The following is a 16828-nucleotide window of genomic DNA, read 5'->3' as shown; positions in this document are numbered from 1 at the left end:
GCAGAGCGTCGCCCCTGGTGGGCGTGCCGGGTGGATCCCGGTCGGGCGCATGCGGGAGTCTGTCTGACTGTCTCTCCCCGTTTCCAGCTTCAGAAAAATGAAAAAAAAAAAAAAAAAAAAAAAAGAGATTAAGTGAGAGAGGGAGTGGGGATTTTCATGAACAGGAAGAGCCTTGGGTAGCAATTGAGCCTCACAGGAAAATTGTAAATAGAATTGCCATTTTCTTGAGGTAACTTTCTGGGAAGACTTTATCTCCTGTGGGTGTAGCAAGAGTTCTGAGTGTATATGCTTGCCCTACACCTAGGGTGCAACTATTAAAAATCTGAGAGAACTGTTGATTAATTACAAAGTTTATCAGGGACCTCTTTATGAGAATCTAATAATTTAGACCAGCTTTTCTTTCCCTTGTCACCCTGGCTTTGGAAATGATGAAGGTACTGAAAGCCACATGATGTGGTAGATTCACCACATTCTGCCTGGAGACACTGTCCATTATTTCTGAGTCTTCTTCTGACACTTGTTCTTTCATTGAACAATGAATTTCATAACTATTCTGTATCAAGCGCATTGACATCTTGATAAACAGTTCCTATCTTATGACTATTTTTCCATGTGTTATATTAGACACAAATGTTAACTTTAAAACACCTTAGTTCTAGGGCTTTATCATAGAGACAATATTTTGTTGAGGCAATTTCTATAACCAGTTTCTAGTTAAAAAGATGAAAATTAGAAAAGGCTTACCAAGTGACTCTAGAATTTTTGGTTGAGGTGAAGCTCAGTGAATAGAAATCCAATATTACAATCCCTCCTACACAGCAATTGTCTTGGTGAGCTAAGGGTCCCTCCTATAGTTGATATGGCTACTAAGTGTTGGAGATGAAAATCCAGCAGATATTTGGAGTTTTAGTAACTAAATCCAATTTTTAATCTTTCATTGATAAAAAGATGATTTATTTGAATCCAAAATAGTTTCTCTGCTTTTTAAATATTATAATGGCTGACATTTTTTTTTTTTTTGTATTTTTCTGAAGCTGGAAATGGGGAGAGACAGTCAGACAGACTCCTGCATGCGCCCGACCAGGATCCACCCGGCACGCCCACCAGGGGCGACGCTCTGCCCACCAGGGGGCGATGCTCTGCCCCTCTGGGGCATCGCTCTGTTGTGACCAGAGCCACTCTAGCGCCTGGGGCAGAGGCCAAGGAGCCATCCCCAGCGTCCGGGCCATCTTTGCTCCAATGGAGCCCCGCTGCGGGAGGGGAAGAGAGAGACAGAGAGGAAAGAGAGGGGGAGGGGTGGAGAAGCAGATGGGCACTTCTCCTGTGTGCCCTGGCCGGGAATCGAACCCGGGACTTCTGCACGCCAGGTCGACGCTCTACCACTGAGCCAACCGTCCAGGGCCTAATGGCTGACATTTTAAAGCTTCAAAGATTTCTTCAGTTGTAAAGGTCTTAAACAGTTTCAATGAGGGATTTTTTTTTTTTTTTTTTTTTTTTTTTACAGAGACAGAGATAGAGTCAGAGAGAGGGATAGATAGGGACAGACAGACAAGAACAGAGAGATGAGAAGCATCAATCATTAGTTTTTCATTGTGACACCTTAGTTGTTCATTGATTACTCTCTCATATGTGCCTTGACCATGGGGCTACAGCAGACCTAGTAACCCCTTGCTCAAGCCAGCGACCTCGGGTCCAAGCTGGTGAGCTTTGCTCAAACCAGATGAGCCCACGCTCAAGCTGGCAACCTCATGGTCTCAAACTTGGATCCTCCACATCCCAGTCCGATGCTGTATCCACTGCGCCACCGCCTGGTCAGGCTCTAATGAGGGTTGTTAAAATCAATTGTTGATATAGAGTTAAAAAATGAAATTTTTTTTTTTAGGGACATGCAATTTGTAGCATCAAAATGACTTTACTCTGAGCTAATTCATGTCTTGCTTTAATAAATGTTTAGTAAAGCAATTAAATAATGATCTAAATCTTTTATGGTACATCAGCATGTTTTTGTGCCTTGTACCCAGCCATAGCTTTTAAACTGGCAGAACTTAAGTTAAAAATATATTATGAATACATTTATACCCATCTTTTTTGTGTGTGTGTATAAGTTTAATTTTTTTTAACTTATTCATTTTAGAGAGGAGAGGGAGAGACAGAGAGAGAGAAAGAAAGAGAGAAAGGGGGAGGAGCTGGAAGCATCAACTTCCATATGTGCCTTGACCAGGCAAGCCCAGGGTTTTGAACTGGCAACCTCAGCATTTTCAGGTCGACGCTTTATCCACTGCACCACCACAGGTCAGGCCTATACCCATCTTTATATATCTAGTGTACCAATTGTCAGAAAATGAGTCATTTCAATTTATAATCTGTGTGATTGAGCCAATGAAAGAAATATTTAGATTGTGAGAACTGATTGAAATATTCATTCATGTAGAAAAGGGGAAATAATTTATAATCCTGGTCTTGATTTGATAAATTAATGAAGACATGATGATTCTGTCAGGACCCAGGGCATGCTGCCCCATAGTATCTCACAATAGTATATTGATTACTTTGAATTAAAGTTTTTTGAGAAATACTTGTGCCAGAAGGGGACCCTGAAGCTCTGTTGTCTTCCTGCATGCAGGAAATGAATCTACTCTATAGGTGATGCCATCTCTGCCTCTTGAACCTGAGCTAAGAGGTTCAAGGCTGAAGAACCTGTGTGAGCAAACCTTGTTGCCTCTGTATTAATTTACTACCCAGGCCCAAACTTTGTTGTGATTCCTCACTAGTGAATATCCAAACCTTGCTTCGATTTCTTTCCAAGGAGCACGAACTTTTTTCTTGTCTTGTCAATTCTTCACAAATTCATTTTTTTTCTTGTCTGAACAGTAAAAAATGCAATGACTGGGTCATTTCTCTGTGTATTATTTATGATTCTCTTATGTGCATGGATTAATTTTTTTTTCTCCTGATGATCTGGTTTTGTGTCAATTTTATTTTTAGTTCAGCCATAAAAACTTAAGAAGTGGGTGGAATAAGCAAAAAGAAAAAAGGAAAAAAAACCCAAGTAATAAAACTAAGTAAATAAAAAACAACTTACAGACAATAGTAGGTTGATTCCAAGAGGGAAAGTGGGGGGGGTGGAAGAGAGCAAAGGGGGATAAATGGCGGTGGAAGGAGACTTTATACGGCACTATGAGCAAACAGCGCAATATGCAAATGATGCATTTTTCAATCGTACAACTGAAACCTATATAATTTAATTAATCAATGTCACTCCAATAAAGTCAATAAAAAAAAAGCCATGGAAGTTCTTCCACTCTCTAACAGTGCAAAGCAGGTTCCATAACTGCTCTCTTCTTCCTGGTAACACTTATTTTCTATACAACTCCAGGGGACCCAATTCACATCAACTGCATTTATTATTTTTTCCTCCTTCTTTTACCATTTGTTTCTCTTTTTTCCTGTTCAGTCACACCTCGAGTTAGGCCTTGCAGAGATATTTGCCAAAATATTTAATAATTTTTGATGATGCCAATGGCTTCCTTGAATTTCTGCATAGGGGTAAAACATGAACTTTAATTTTGAAGAATGCCTTTGAACTCTTAAGCAATAACTCAGAATTTGATAGACACATAGATTCCGTAAGAGAAATATAAACTAACTTGTTGTAATTTTCTTTGCTATCGAAAGATGTTGTTTGTGCAAGAAGCAAGGGATAGGAACGCTGCTAGAGGTGTTGGAGGCAGTTATTAGCTAAGTTATATAGATAAGTACAGAATAGAAATTTTTCTTTTGTCTGTTGTTGAAAATAAAAAAAAAATCTCTTCTGTCCTTTTAGATTCCAACTGGTCTAATAATCAAACTAAAACTAGACAAATTAAAAAGAGAAAAACAAATTTAATAATGTATGTACAGGGGCTCCATAATAAGAGACCCGTGTAGGCAGTCAGGTAATTTTGGCTTTTATGCCATATTGAGCTATATAAAGGGTAAGAGTCTGGGATTTCAAAGGAGAGGAAGAATTTACAGAAAATCGGGAAGAATATATAGTTTCATAAATAAATATTTCTATGTTATCCAGAAATGGGACACAGAGAGGAGTTTCATCTCCAGGTTTTGCTAAAATCTTCCAATGTTGACCAAATCTAGTCCATATTCTCTGTAGTTATCTCTGGTGAGGGTTTTCTTCCTGGACAGGGTTCCACAAATTATTTTAGGTGATGATGGAGGAGGTGAAAGAGCTCTTTCTGAGTCTTTAGGGCTTTGATAGTCTTTAGCTCAAAATATGAAAGTGCCAAAAGTGGCACATTGTGGGGATACTTGTGTGGAACCCCTTCACTGTCAAATTACTCAAAGAGAGACAGGCTGTTCTCTTCAAAATTTTACAAGAAAAGAAGAAATAATGCAACATCTGAAAAAAAAAGAGAGAAAGAAGGTGATGATGAGAAAATATTTGTGTTATTCCTATTGTTGAAGAGAAATCTAAGAATATTAATAAAAAAGTCTCTCTGGGAAGCTAGACCTTATTAATACTAATAGGTTGACAGGCAATTTCATGTTTTTACTCAATTTAGAAAAGATAAAATCTTAAATGTTAAGGTGTTCCAGTTTATGTTTTATAATCTTTTTGTGGGTATGTTTTCTTCCAAATCTAACTCATTAAAGAGATATATCAATTCACTTGTCTTTGATATACAGGTACAGAGATCTTTAGAATATGTAAAGCCTGATAGAACCATATGGGTAGATTACTGATGCATTTGTTTATAAAGAATGCCCATCTCAAAAAATATATGTTTATATGTTTTGGGCATTCAGCCTACAGGAGAGAATATCTTATCACCTCTTTTCCATACAGCTGGGGAAAATCATGTGTTCCTTCGCATTCTCTTGACACCAACCAAGAATTTTTATATCACATTAACTAAAAGAATAATTTTCAGGAAAAGGTAAAATCATTGATCTCAAACAGGGATCAAACAACCATGAGATAAAGATTGAATTTAACTATTTTCATTAAAAGGAATTGGTAAGATGTTAGAACTAGTTCAAAAAAGAATGCCAAGAACATTTAAAAGTGATGAATTTTGCCTGACCTGTGGTGGCGCAGTGGATAAAGCGTCGACCTGGAAATGCTGAGGTGGCAGGTTCGAAATCCTGGGCTTGCCTGGTCAAGGCACATATGGGAGTTGATGCTTCCAGCTCCTTCCCCCCTTCTCTCTCTCTCTCCTCTCTCTCTGTCTCTCCCTCTCCTCTCTAAAATGAATAAAAAAAAAAGAGCCTCATTTTTTTAAAAAAATAAAAAAACAAAAATGATGAATTTTAAAGTGAACGTGCAAATTGGGCCAAACTTTTTCTTTCTTTCTTTTTTAATTCAGTAAGAGGCAGAGAGGTAGAGACACACTCTCACATGCTCCTCGACTGGGATCTACCCAGCAAGCCCACTAGAGGGTAATGCTCTGCCCATCTGGGGCATTGTTCTGTTGCTCAGCTACCAAAATCTTCTTAATGCCTGAGACAGAGGCCATGAAGCCATCTTCAGCGCCAAGGGCTAACTCGTTCCAATCAAGCCATGGCTGCAGAAGGGGAAGAAAGAGAGAGAGAGAGAGAGAGAGAGAGAGAGAGAGAGAGAGAGAGAGAAGTGAGAGGGGAAGGGGTAGAGAAGCAGATGGGTGCTTTTCCTGTGTGCCCTGACTGGGAATCAAACCCAAGACATTCACACTCTGGGCCGATGCTCTACCACTGACCTAACTGGACAGGGCCAAACTGGCTTCTAACACAGTACAGGAGAGAACTCAGTTGAACTTTAAGAGTTAACTTGTATATATGTGTTATGTATACATAATTTTGCCTTATCCTTTCACTGACAAGTTAGCAAAAGCCGGAGAAATAGAAGAGTGGAGGTTGGGAGGAGAGGAGATTAAGGATAGAAAAAGACTTTGTATGAGGTGAGGGGGCAAGATGCAATGTGTAGAGAATGTTATATTGAGTGGGACACTTGAAACCATGTAAATACAATAAATTAAAATCAAAAGTAAAAAAAAAGAGTTAACTTGTAAATAGTTTAGTGGCAATGAAAGATTAGAGTCAGATGACAAGGATAGGTGTGTGGGTAAAAAATACATACTTTTCCACTGGAGATGGCCAGTATTTTTTATAATGATTTCAAATTGTTTTCCACACTATAATTTTCTAGTTGACATGTTAGCTACCTCTTTAATGATTTTCGGCATATTTGTACACTTTTTTCTTCTTGCTCAATAATGGGCTTTCCTGGGGGGGGGTGTGTGTGGAAACTGTGCTTTGAATTAATTTTGTCTCTTTTTATTAAAAATACATGAATGGATGAAAAAGTCTCTTCTTAAATAGCTAGTGGAATGAAATGATAACATTGGGTATTAACTGATAAACCACATTGAAAATTTGATCTTACTGGTGTGTTGTTCAATAACACAAAATAAAAAAAAAATGTTCTCAGAAGCCTATGGAAGAATAATGCTTGTTTCTTTGGGTATTACAAAATTTTTATTGGTGGGAGTTCTTTTAACCTCCACTTAGCCTAATCATCAGAATAAACTATTAAAAACAATAACAACCAAAACCTGGGTAAGCCAGACAAATCTATACTCAAATCAAACACTATTACTTTACCCCTTAGGGACTGTGTGACCAAGAGAGAGAGATAATTAGCTTTTCTGAGAATTAGTTTCCTCATTATTTAAATTGAGATAATAATTTTGTAACCAAGGATTGTTATGAAGTTGACATAACATATAAAGAGCTTAGCCTAGAGAGGAATGCACATATATTATTTTTCTTTTCTTTTCTTTTTTTCTATTTGAATTTCAAACAAAAAATAAAAAAAATAAAAATAAAGTCTTAAACTCTGCTGGACACAATTTAGAATCTGAAATGAACCTGAATACTCATAAAATCAATTTTTAAAACAATTCTCAAATCATTTTAGTTTATAAGGTTAGTTTATAAGACCATGAACTTAAAGACTAAAAATGGCCTGACCAGGCAGTGATGTAGTGGATAGACCATCAACCTGGGATGCTGAGGATCCAGGTTCGAAACCTCGAGGTCTCTGGCTAGAGCCCAAACGTTGCTGGCTTGAAGCCCAAGGTTGCTGGCTTGAGCCAAGTGTTGCGGTTTGAGCAAGGGGTCACTGGCTCGGCTGGAGCCCCCCTCCTTCCCAGTCAAGGCACATATGAAAAAGCAATCAATGAACAACTAAAGTGCTACAATGAAAAGTTGATGCTTCTCATCTCTCTCCCTTCCTGTCTTTCCCTCCACTCCATAAAAAAAGAAGACGAAAAACATATTTTAATGTTAGAACAACTTTAAAAAAATATAAACTTTGCTCCCTAATAATTAGAAAAAGACTAGTTAATTAAAAGACTTTGTCTCTTTTTACATGTTAAAAAATGTCAGAATATGTCTTGAATGTATATGTTTAGTTTCCTACTTCATAACCTCTCTGTCTCTGTGTCTCTCTTTTTAGGGGGATTTTAGTCAACCAATTCAGAAAACAGATTAGCCATTTTAGTTATATTCCAGGACAGAAAATTTCATTCAAACAGAACATTCAATATATATGCATAGTTGGTCTAACACTCTCATATCCCTTTTATTTATGAAAACAAAAATAAAAACCAGTGTATTGAAAGGCCTAACTACTTGTGAAAGTGGTATATGATATTTTCTTCACCATGTCTTCATTTTTATGTGCTCTATGTGCATTTACAGTTTATAGTGGGCCTTTTAGCTGCCACAGCAAAAAACAGCAGCACAGGAGCTGCACTCTTCAATATAATTTTAAACCATACAGTTCATTCAAAAATATAGGGAAAGAGAAACAAATTTTGCCCTCTTTGTGTGCTGGTAGTTTAATGGCACCTGAACAAATACTAGTTTTTCTATTAAAAAAAAAAACCACACCAAAAACCCTTGTATCGGCTAAGGAGTGAAAGCATTTAAAAGCATTTGAAACAACTTAAAATTATATAGCATTTTCCATATCTTTTGCTCCATAAGACATACCTTTTCCCCCCAAAATGGAGGGGAACATGCCCGTGCATCTTATGGAGCAAAAAATAAGGAATTTGTCATTGTCAGTACAGTTTTGTCACCTTATTGTTGCCCTCTTCAGAGTGGAGCCCAGAATTAAGTAGACTATTCTGAGTACTCCAGCATGTAGCAACCATTCTTAGGGAAGCCGGTGGGGGCCACATTCTGGAGAGAGCCGATGACGCCCACGTGAACAGCTTCCTAGATGACTTTGATTTATGGGCTGCTCAGATGCAAACCAAATTCCACTTCCTACTCATTAGTGATAATTAACAATTAATGGAGCAGGAGAGAAGCCAATCTTATAAGATTTCTTTCTTTCCCAAATGATCTGATTAGAGGTCATGTCTTCCCTTTAGAAAATTTACCCGCACTAAAATTATATGTTTAATACTGAAATTAAAAAGTTCTTACATTTCTGAATTAGTTATGTCACATATCAGTAAAAATATCTAAAATATGAAGATAACTACAGGGAAAAGAAAGTTTGGAGTGGAGAAAAGGTAATTTGGAATGGAGGGAAAAAAAGCATGGTTTTCTCCATTTCATCCTGTTTAAAGGTAAGCTAAACTCTACTTCACTTTTTTTAAAGATGAATGGCAATCTGGATGTACAGTGATTGAGAACAAAAAGTAATAGTGTATTTTACAAGTATAAATGCAGCCAATAAATTTGCTGAGTTACCTGGAATTCAATGTAGCTAAAGATTATTGATTATTTACCAAGTTACAGTAATGAAATTGAAATATATTCCATGTAATTTTATGTAGCTTCTATTGTTTCTGTTGTAGAATATACTTAATCTTTTTTTTACTTGCATGTCTTTTAGGATATTTAACTGAATGCAGTCACACCTTTTATATCTACAGTTCATACTACATGGATAAATTGATATAAAAACCAATGCTGTTTGTGCACAATAATCACCATTTATTCAACAAATGGCTTTGTGTAAGGTGTTGAGAATACAGAGCCAAGTAAGACATGCTCTAAACTTGAAACATACATATATTTGAGAGGCACATGCAGAGAACTTTCTGTAGAATGTGATAAATGCTATGCTAGACACATGAAATATGTACTACAGTTCAAATGCATAATTTGTGAACTGCATTTAACTAAATAAATATAACAGGTGACAGTTTTAGGTATTAAAGTTATAGAGGTAAAATAAGCTATGCTTCGTTTTTGTTTCAGATTTTTTGTAAATTCAGACAGTGATGGTCAGGACCAATAGGGGAGGGAATCTATTTACTTATGTATATTCATTTGAGCTTCTTTTTTGTTTATTCTTATTTATTTATTTATTTTGGTGACAGAGACAGCGAGAGAGATAGAGAGAAGGACAGATAGATACAGACAGACAAGAAGGAGAGAAATGGGAAGCATCAATTCTCCGTTGTGGAGCCTTAGTTGTTCACTGATTGCTTTCTCATATATGCCTTGACCAAAGGGCTACAGCAGAACGAATGACCCCTTGCTCAAGCCAGAGACCTTAGGCTTCAAGCCAGTGACTTTTGGGCTCAAGCCAGTGACCATGGGGTCGTGTCTATGATCCCATGCTCAAGCCAGCAACCCTGCGCTCAAGCTGGTAAACTCGCGCTCAAGCCGGATGAGCCCAGGCTCAAGCTGGCGACCTCTGGGTTTTGAACCTGGGTCCTTGCGTCTCAGTCTGATGCTCTATCCACTGTACCACTGCCTGCCAGGCTCCTTTGAACTTTTACTGTCCATATTGTAAATATTCAAAATTAAAGTGACATGTCAATTACAGATATTTTTGTAGAATTATCCACCACTAGAAAAAAATAATTTAGTTTGAACACAAGAAAATATAAACACCTAAGCTGAAAGAGCAAAGCTCTGGTTTTTCTTTGTTACATAGACACAACCTTAAATTAGGTATTATATTCAGTTCTGAGTGTATCATCTTAAGGGTTCTAAACACATTAAGGTTAGAGGAAGTAGCCAAGGTAATAAAGATATTAATAATATAATATGCAAATAGTTTTAAAGCTGAGCATTTAATAGCCCACCTGTAGCAACTTAATAACTATTTCTCAATATTATAAGAGGGATTTGGCCATAAAATATGTTGTATAATACAAATAATAGAAGTAGAATTGCTTGATAAAGTATTGTTTCATCCGGTACAGGAATTTATCTTTTTTTTTTTTTTTAGGAATTTATCTTATTATTTAAATAAAGTTTTAAATTTATGAAATGGATTGTCTTAGGATACAGATAATTCTTCACTCTGGGTATCTTTCCACAGGATTGAACACATGTGATGGAGTTACTGTGGGTGTTTACAAATATTATGTGTGTAGTAATAAAAATTATATCTGTTTCCAACATGAAGAAATTCTGAGTTTAAAATGGGTAACTGGATTAATTTTTACTTGACTAACATTATTAATGAAAGTTAGAAATGCATTAAATGTTGAATACTATTATGGACTGCACTAAAGTACAGAGAAATAAAATTACAACCCCGGTGACCCTTGGGTCTGTCACAGAAATGAGATGTCTATCTAACAAGGCTATTACAATCAGCAAAAAATTTAAATAACGACAATTAAAGGGTATCTGGCTTCCCGAACTAATGAAAGTTCACCATTTTCTAATTATATTGGTGGCACAGGATGGTTGCAAAATATGACTTAGTAGCTCTAACACAGTACTGTAATGAGTCTTTTCATTTCAGCTATATGCTGTGTGCTTTCACATCTCTTGAACATATGAAATATGACATTGCTAAAAGACAAAGAACTCAACGTTTTTGACATGGTAGAGGAAAGTGGCTGTTTAGGGAACATAACATTTAAAAAAATTCAGTTTCTTTCAGCAATCCTTTATTACTGTTTACCCTGTACCTTCTCCAGATGAGAGGATCACACAATGGTAAATAAGGCATGACACTTGCTCTCAAGGTGCTCACTCTCTAGTAGGAGAGGACAACGTGTTAACATGTTACAAAATGGTAAAGTGCGTTGATGAAGCTATGGAGAGAAAGCCATGGAAGTACATGGATGAGGGTTTATCAGGTCCACTGGTGGGTGGTGATAACAATGGTGAAATAGAAGGCCAGGGTTCTAAGAATAGTTCATCACATTTGAGCTCTGTCGAAAATAATACATAACTGATCAGTTTGAGTCCTATAAACCCTATCAAGTAGGCACTATAAACACAGTTCACTATATGAATGAAAGCATGTGAAGATGTGACACAGTTGATATGATTAGGCATTGGATGTTTATGTTGGCAAAGACCCGGGAGTGAAAATGAAAAATTCAATGGAATTGTGAGCAAATGAGATTGGATCATTAAGGATCTTATCTTCCTCAATCATTTTCTTCTGGAGCTCACTTACTTCCCAGTTAGGATTGTTCTTCATTACTATTGCAGGGCTATTATTCCTTTATCCTGATATATTTTAAAAAAAACATAAAAAACAAAATGTTCCTTTGAGATGCATGCCATTCTGCAATACTAAGTTTTCCAGCTACCCACCCAGTGAGGCTCCTCTTCTGTTTTGTTATTTCGATTTTATTTTATTTCAATCTCCAGTTTATCAAGGACCCTGCACCTGCTCATACTATTTGAGTAAAGCACATAGCATTTTGATTGATCTCAAGTCTGTATGGGTGATAATCCTCCCAACAGGTTAGCCTCTCAGTTTTCTTGCTGTCTCAATGCCTGAGAACCTTCTCATGTTGCTCACTTCAGCCAGGCACCTTCAGATTCCTACCATTTAAGTTGTAATTTACTGCAAATCTTATACCTCCAAAGACATCACTGCAAACATTCTAAACTCTGACCTTGAGCTTCTCTTTTCCCAGGTGGTGATCTTAAGTCCACTGCAAACATTCTTCATCTTCATTTCCACCTTTATGCCTTTCTTTCTTTTTTTTAATCCTTCAGCTCTCAGTTTCCTCATTTGCCATACTACTCAGTGCAGTTTGTTTGGTCTATGATTTGAAAAACACATTTCTCTGTTCTTGAAACGTTTTTACAGAGGCATTAACAGTGAGTACAGTGAGTTAATCAAAGCAACTTAATGTTTAAATTAGCCAGTCATTCTCACTGTCAGAGTTAGGCCCAGTGTGATATCTATCACTACTTCAATGCAAGAGGGAGAGAGAATTTTTTATTAACCCTCCTGTTGATAGTATTTCAGGGCTTATAATAAAGCTAGTGGAATGAATCCCCTTTGAAGTTGTTACTGTAGGTTGGGATAGTTAGATTTTAATTCAATTGGTTGGGTGAATAAAAGTGAACTGAAACTTGTGAGTCTCACATTTGGACATGGAAACTTACAGATATATCTTCATTTTCTTGTTTCTGGCCATTTCTTATTAAATTTCTATCTATTGTTTTTCCTACAAAAATGACATATTATTGACTTTATCTTCTAATCACCTTTCAAATCCATACATTTCTTACTATCTCCCCTGAGGTTACTCTAGATCAGATGGTAAACATGTTGTGACATTGATGTGTTCCTAACGTCTCCTTGTTTTCACCTTTCTCTTCTTTCCCCTTTCTAATTCATGCAGACACAATAACTGAAGTTATATTTTCCAAATATAAATATTTCCCTTTTATTCTTTAAACATTTTCATTTCTACCTGTTGATCTTTGGGTAAAGGCCTGCATCTCTTAGATAGTCCTAGTCCTTAACTTGCTCTTTACTCTCAACTTCTAGGCTCCCTTTCTTCCTTTCTAGTCTCTCTCTCTCTCTCTCTCTCTCTCTTTCTCTCTTTCTGTCTCTTCCTCTCTCTTTCTCTTTCTCTCTCTCTCTCCCTCACCTCTTTCCCAGACTTTGAACACACTATTTTCTCTTCTATCACCTTTATGCATTTTGTTTTATCCAGAGGATTTAGAAAATACCAACTTTGCTCAGGATTATGTCCTCTTTTCTTATTACAGTGTTTGGCACATAGGAGTATAGATGTCTATTTATGTATTGAAAGAAGACCAAAAGAACCATGTCAGCACATGAAATTAATATTTATTGTTCTGTAGTATATTTCATAGTTCTTTAATGAACACCAGCGCACACATTTTTCCTACTTTTAAAAATCAGAATGTATCTTACGATGACGTTACTTTCTTCCAGGTGGTTTTCACATCATAGTTGTCAAGGCAAGCCCTGGGTATAAGTGCTTTTGCAGGTGGCACAGAGGTACAACTATAACTTCTTGAGTTTTTAGTCAACAAACAATGGGCAGACCATTCAAAGACAGAATAAGAATCCTGGTAATTGTCTCAAAACTTTCTGATAAAGTATACTGAAGTTATGGAGTGGGTTTCAGTGGCTTGAAAAGTAATGGAATTGATAATACTATCTCACTCTTCAGAAAAGTTTTAAATGCCAACTTTTGTTCTTTCTTACTGATTAATAACATATTGTGACATTTTACAACCAAAGGGATCTTGCATTTAATGTAGCTTTTAACTTCCCCTACTTCAGGAAGTTCTGCGCCATTTCATAGATTCTTTGGAAAACCATAGAATCGTATATAGTCAAATAGGACATGAGAGATAATGGAGTCTAGTTTTGTTATATCGAGGACAGAAATCATGAATGATGATTAAAAAGTTTCCTCACTGTTTTCAAGGAGCTAGTTACTGATCTGACAGATTGTGTTTTTTTCTTGTTGTTGTTGTTTGTTTGTTTGTTTTTGTCTCTGTTGATGTTATATGACAGATTGTGTTTTTTTCTTGTTGTTTGTTTGTTTGTTTTTGTCTCTGTTGATGTTATATAGAAGAACTTAATTCAGCAATCTACTTTTGTACTAGAAAGTTCTGGCTTCTTAAACAGAAGGTTCTAAAAGTATACCAAGATGGTAAGAAACCCCAGAAGCCTATTTTTTCCTCTCTGTTTCTGTTAACTTGCCTACCTGCAATGTGCTATGGTGCCTATGATGCAAATGAGTTCTCTATAAAATCTGAATACAGAAAATACGCCTTTCAGAGAAAAAAACCTTCTCAGTCGTACTCCATACCAAAAGAAGGAGGAAAATAAATTCACAATTAGCAGCCTTACCACAAGGAATTCTTTATATTAATTCACTCTGAGTTTCTCATAAATATCATATTATTAGAAACCACTAATGCACTGAGAAGGTTTTTGATTTTTCTGTGTTCGAAGTTTCAAGTTTAACTTTGTTTTAAAGCTTTATTTCAGTCATGTAACAGGAATTTAGACTAGGTTGGCAAGTTGAGACATACTCGAGGAAACGCACTGTTTATTTTTCTCTACTCTCTACTGGCTCCATCTCCAGAATAATATGTCTGTACTGCTGACAAGCCTGGGAGCTGGGCAGTAGTTGGCACTTAATAAGTATCTGCTAAACTGAAAATCAAATTAAAAAAGGATTATCTCCTTAGGTCAGGGATTGAAAATGAGTTTATAGTCTGTGCAGAACCAAACTTTATCACTAAGTAAGACCTTCAAAAAGTCTTTGCTGGGGACTTGATTTCTGGTGGCAGCTTTATTCCTTTTTTCTTTTTTTTTTTCTTCTTTCCAAGTAAGAGGAAGGGAGATAGAGAGACAGATTCCCACATACACCCTGACTGGGATCCACTGGGCCAACCCTGTGTGGGGTCAATTCTCTTTCCAACATGGGCCATGCTCCTCCTCACAACTGAGCTATTTTTAGTGCCTGAGGGAGAGGCTCCATGGAGCCATCCTCAGTGCACAGGGCTGATGCACTCGAATTAGTTGAGCCATGGCTTCGGGAGGGGGAGAGCAAGAGAGAGAGAAAGATGAGGGGTCGAGAAGCATATGGTTTCCTCTCCTCTGTGCCCTGATCAGAAATTGAACCCAGGGCATCCACATACAGACCGATGCTTTATTACTGAGCCAACCTATCAGGGCTGACAGAGTTCTTTAATAGCAGTTCTCTGTTTCTTTGCCACCAATTCAGTTGGTTTAATAAGAGAAAAAAAATCACTGTGGCAAAGGGCTAAGAAAGTCTGACTCCAGGAATTCTAAACAAGCTACCTATGGGCAATAACAGAACCATTTCTACCTTTTTCTTGTTTTTTGTCTCTCCCTCTCTTATTTTTTTCTTTTTTTCAGATCAAAAATAGCTAAAAAGTCTATATATTTACATTTGTATTTCCCTTTTGAATGACAGTAGAGGTCCTGCTGGAAGTTTCAGAAAAAAAATTAAACTGCCTTCTTTATTATTGTGCTTATGTGGAGGGAACCTAATATAGTTAAATACTGTAAGAAAGAAGTGATTCTTAAAACATAAAATGTCTAAACAGGCAGCTATAGAGAGCTGTGGTGTGAAAGGATTCACTGCAGCTTAACCCACTGGGTTAAAAGGATGAATTTGCATTCGGATTTGTGCTCAATGGTAGGAATTATTCAAGACCAATCACTTATTTATCTTAAAATAGAGGAACTTCTCATTCTGAACTTGGATGAAGTAATACAAGCACCAACCCAGTATGAAGGGGGTTTTATTTTTCATCTTTCAGGCTGAAGTACAGTAACAACATCTGGAAAGTTGAATGCTGAACATATACATAATTTTTAGGTGAGTTGGCCAGTCTATGGGATTTTATTAGAATGTGGCAATATTCAGTTGATTTGTTATGGGAATCCAGTGGATTGTTTTACAGAAGTTCAATCAATGTCTGCCATACAAACAATGCCATACAATGACATTTTATATTTACTGCTTTATGTCCTCCTTGGCTATTAAGTAGACATTGTATTTTCTTTCCCAGTGTCAATTTCTTCTGTTCTTGGTTATTTCTTTGCTGTTCTTCAGATGTCCATATCTCCCCTGAGCAGTCTTCATAATTTGAAAAAAGTGATTTCAATATTGACTTACTGTGAAGCATATGGTTGAGACCTAATCTAATTAAATGAAGTATCAATATTTTACTGAATGTAATGGGGTGCCACTGGTTAATAAAGTTACATAGGTTTCACCTGTACAGTTCTATAGTACATTATGTGTATTATACTGTGTGTTCATGACTCCAAATCAAGCTTCCTTCCATTACCATTTATCTCCACTTTACCCCTTCTACCTCCCCCCCCACCCCCTTTCCCTCTGGTAATCACTGTACTGTCATCTGTGTCTATGAATTTTATTTTTTATTAAGCCTGTCACTTTTTATTGATACAGAGATACATAAGTACCTCAATGGGGGTCATTGAGATGCAATTTATTTGTAGGGGTCTTACTGGATTTTTTTCTCACTATTTAAACTCTCCTATTTCTTAAGAACTTAGAGGAGGGACAGGTAGCCAGAGATTTATCAATAGTTATCTTGTGACCTAAGAGGATGCTTGGGTCTTAGACTGATGCTGATACCACAGATGGCAGAGCAGAGAGGTTGAAAGTTAAAAAATTGAATGTTGGGTCAATGGATCAAACAAATTGTGACACCTGCCCTGAGTATGGCATCTGCAATTGTAAATAATAAATTATTTATATTAAGGATGTTTAAGTTGAATTTGCTGTTACAGACATCATAAAGTCTTAACTACTAGAATATATGTTTTTAAATATTTGGCATAGCTAAATAGAAATGAGGCATGAGAATAGAACATTCTTCAAAAGATACTCCTGACCACTTTAGTGGATTTAAGAATTATAATCTGAGATTCATTGTTCTGTTAATTGTCTCCTCTTTCTTAATATATCAGTTATACTTAAAAAATAGTTTTTAATGTTTGCCCAAGAGTTTGAAATAAATGGTTATAACTCATTTGAGTTTAGCCCTGGCTGGATAGCTTAGT

Source organism: Saccopteryx bilineata, chromosome 1 (assembly GCF_036850765.1).
Source record: "Saccopteryx bilineata isolate mSacBil1 chromosome 1, mSacBil1_pri_phased_curated, whole genome shotgun sequence".
Taxonomy (NCBI): Eukaryota; Metazoa; Chordata; class Mammalia; order Chiroptera; family Emballonuridae; genus Saccopteryx; species Saccopteryx bilineata.
This window is presented reverse-complemented; position numbering follows the sequence as displayed.